The sequence below is a fragment of the Carassius auratus genome, chromosome 12 (assembly GCF_003368295.1).
Source record: "Carassius auratus strain Wakin chromosome 12, ASM336829v1, whole genome shotgun sequence".
Lineage (NCBI taxonomy): Eukaryota > Metazoa > Chordata > Actinopteri > Cypriniformes > Cyprinidae > Carassius > Carassius auratus.
In genome coordinates, this window is record NC_039254.1 from 16,630,758 (window position 1) to 16,634,871 (window position 4,114).

The 4,114-nt window shown below is 39.7% G+C and overlaps 1 long non-coding RNA gene across 1 annotated transcript; it reads left to right on the forward strand.

Annotated features, from left to right (window-relative positions):
• Positions 1–3,135: 3,135 nt before the first annotated feature.
• Positions 3,136–3,805, forward strand: LOC113111989 (uncharacterized). Its single transcript, XR_003293381.1, has 3 exons — positions 3,136–3,215; positions 3,311–3,409; positions 3,750–3,805. It is a non-coding gene; the product is annotated as an uncharacterized LOC113111989 (long non-coding RNA).
• The last annotated feature ends 309 nt before the right edge of the window (positions 3,806–4,114 follow it).

Genomic DNA, 4,114 nt, shown 5'->3' on the forward strand with positions numbered 1-4,114 from the left:
TATTTAATCTTTCTGATTGTTATTAGGGTGGCTGACAAGCCAGAGGGCCCCTGGTTTCCCAACACATCACTAATAACAAAAAACATTATCAAAATTATTAAATGTGAAGTGCCTGCACTTCATTTCTATCAACCAATCATAAAATGTACAATTTGACCAAACCATCAACTATAACTTAGCCTGCATATCAGATACCCATTCACATATAGATTTTAACAATTTATTTAAGTCCACTTAAAAGAAGTAACTTACAAGGACACAAATATTATAGACGCAGTTAAATACATGTACAAGATCATGGACCATTGACATACAGCAGGTCATTACATAACACATAACACACATTACATAACAGTTCTTATGGGTATAAATAACAGCGTCTCCTCCATATATGACGGCTGCCTATAATAGCAGACAGTGCACAGTACTTTTCCAAGGGTTTGGCCTTCGTTTTGGGCATCCCAAGTTGTTGAAGCCCTCTTACAACCAACCTGTGTGTGTGTCCTAAACTGCCAAATATAAAAACAAGTAATTGGCCTCGATAACCTATTTCTGAAATGGTATTTAGGAGTGATTGATATTTAATTATTTTAGTCATGAAAGCTTCCCCATACTAGAGTCAAAGGTGCATGCAACTTCCAAAACAAACACCTCTCTACACTCCTCAATCACAAGAACATCTGGTGTGTTAATAGACAGATGAGAAAAGATTTCAGAGTTACTGTTCAGATACTGAAACATGGATTAATTTGAACAAGAATGTGTGAATAATATTCTTACTAGAGATGTTAAATAGTTTGTTTTTTCTTTCACTATCAAGTCCACTATTCTGTGGTAGCGTGCTATGTTCATTCCTCTCTAAGCATGACAGTTGATCAGAATATGTGGCAGTGTTCCTGTGATCTGTTCTGTAGTGTGATGCAGACAGTGAGGAACCTGAGCTGTAGGAAACCAAATAGAAAGGTTGAGTCTAGTAGGAACAACTTGTTATCTGGCTTTTACTATGAAAATAACAATTTCCTTGCTGAATGCAGTATTCTTGAGAAATGAGTGAAAAACAGAGTTATCAGCAGAGGGAAGACATGCAAGTTTACCCTGAAGGTTGAGTCCAGTCCAGTGCTGTTTTTGGTGATTGTGACACCCCTGTTGGTCGTTCCTTGTCGTGTGTAAATTGTTTGTGTATTGCAGGTGACAGGCTGATTGCGTGATTGGGAGCACCGGTTTCATGGTGTCCATTGCCCCCTATAACATTCCTGTTGGTGTTGGTTGGCTCTGGACTGAGCTCTTTGTTCCATACATGGCAGAACCATGGCTCATCTTAACTATGACTAAAATAAAGCTCAAATTTTGAAAGATGAATGTACTGATCTTCTCCTTCTTTGTAGTGATCCTTTGTGATCGCAACAAATGGGGGGCTCGTCCGAAAACCTATTTGATTTGGAATTTTATTTGTTGTTTTGTTTGAATGAATTTGGTAAGTAGATAATATTTTGCTTTGTTAATTATTTTGGAATTTGTATTAATTAGGATTGATTTGGTTGATACTTCGTTATATTGGCCTGGTAGCAGGATTGTTTTGAATTGTTACAATTTGTAGGAGAGATGAGTACATTTCAATTTTGGGTATTTTGGATTTTTTGTTTGTTTTAGTTTGTTGTTTTTGGGCAGATCTGTGGTTAGAGCTAAGCCTTGGGAGCACGCCTAGGTTTGAGGGAATCACCAATTTAATTGGTGGTTCTTCTCAACTTGCAGTATTAGGTGCATAAGAACCCGCCACTGTATGCTTGAAGATTAGGGTCTTCTTAGTTATATTTATTTTTAGGAAGGTTGTGAAGGTGAATCTCCATGGCATCTTCTTTTTTTGGTAGTTTTGCAGCTAGTGAGTATTGCACTTTAAAGAGCTATTTTGTATGGAATTGTTAGAGTATAGTTATGACATCTATTGATGTCAGTGAATATTTTTTTTTTGAAAACCCGTCTGAGCAGATTCTTTATTTATTAATGAAAGATCAATTGATTGAAGTGGCAATGCATTATGGTGTTAGCCTTTCTACTAATGATAAACTAAAAGAGAATATTTGAATCGTTGTAAAAACCACTCTTACAAATCAACAAATTATGTCATCTGTTCCAGAGTCCGTAGATTCACCGGTCACTGTGCCGTCTTTGGTAGCATTGTCATTTGAACAACAAAAATAACTTGGTCGATTGGAAAATGAATATCCAGGTAAGAACGTACCGTCGATCCAGTTTGCAAATGTCAATCACCTCATACTATGTGAATATGAAATTCGCAGGTAAAACCGATCTGTCTCTAATATGTAAATATCGTCTCGGTCACTGGAAAAAAGATTGCCTGGTACTTAAAGCAAAAGATCGCAATCGCTATCTCCAACGCTACGGTGATGGCTACCACAGTTTCCACGTCCGGTGGTTTGGAGCCATCTTGCATTATGTGTCACAGTGTCTGGTTTGTGTTCCCTGGGTAACCACTAGATGTCCTCTTTCCCCACGATCTCTGTCTATCATTGCACTCAGCGGTCACTGGTTATTTATCATTGCACTCAGCTGCCACTGGTTATTTATCATTGCACTCAGCCAATTCCCCATCAGCATTGTCATTTCCCTGTGTATTTATACCCTGTCTGTTTTAGTATGTGTCACGGAGTTCTTGCAGTTTTCACGCTACTTCTAGTCCTGTCCTTGCCTGATTGTTTTGTGTTTGTTTATGTTTGGATTGCTACTCTGGTTTTGACCCCTGCCTGGACTGGATAACGATTTGAATTACCCCAATAAAAGACATACCTGCACTTGGATCGCTCTCTGTGTTTTCCTGTGTCCCGATCGTGACATTATGTCAAATGTTGGAGAAATTGACAAGACCATCTGTGCAAATTCAGTTTTCACCTTTTTTCTAATGGTTTTGTATCTCTTCCGCAAAGTTAGAAAGTTCTGGTGAATATTTTGCAAGACACTGGTACCTCTGCTTATTTTATTTTGGGATTGATATTACCTTTTTCAAATGAAACCTTTACTGGTGATTCTCTGTTGATTTGTGTAATAGGTCTGACTGTCTGACTAAAATTTATGTACCTTTACATAAGGTTATTCTGTATTCTCATTTAATTCAAGGTGAAATCGAGTTTGGTGTAAGACCAGCTCTTCCAGTGGTAGGGATATCCGTGATTTTGGCGAACAATCTGGCTGCGGAGCGGGTTTGTAGGGATCTGTCATCACCATTTGATTGTTACATGATACTGATGAGAGTATGCAGCGTTTATATGATGTTTTTTGACATGTGTGGTCACAGGTGCTGCCAGTCGAGCAGCTTCAACTACAGAATGTGCAGAACTGTCTTTGGTGGACGGAGGCATCTCGTGGCCACATACTCTTCTTTCTGTGTCTTGGGGTGAGTTGATCAAAGAATAAACCATAAATGTTTTATTTTCTCAGGTAATGTTCGATGAATTGCTCTAAACAAGTATTTTGGGTGACCTCTTTTATTGAATGCTAGACATCAAGTTGTTGTTATTTTCATCTGAAAGAAGAACTTTTTTTCAGTAAGCTAGGTCCTATGTGTTCAGTAAGCTTGTTTCAGTAAGCTATGTTTTCAAGGCTTCAAGGTTTTATTGAATGCTATCTCTTTACAAGTGCAAAGTAATGCATTCTTAGTCAGTCTTTTATTTTGTAATTTTAAGAGAAATAAACATATATTGCAATGTTAAGGATTTCATGTTTTTTTCATTCAGATATGTAAATCCATCCATCCACCCATCCATCATCTTCTGCTTATCCGGGGCCGGGTCGCGGGGCAACAGTCTAAGCAGAGACGCCCAGACTTCCCTCTCCCTAGCCACTTCTTCCAGCTCTTCCGGGGGGACCCTGAGGCATTCCCAGGCCAGCCGGGAGACATAGTCCCTCCAGCGTATCCTAGGTCTTCCCCGGGGCCTCCTCCTGGTGAGACGTGCCTGGAACACCTCCCTGGGAAGGCGTCCAGGAGGCATTCGAAATAGATTCCCGAGCAACCTCAGCTGGCTCCTCTCGATGTGGAGGAGCAACGGCTCTACTCTGAGCTCCTCCCGAGTGACCGAGCTTCTCACCCTATCTCTAAGGG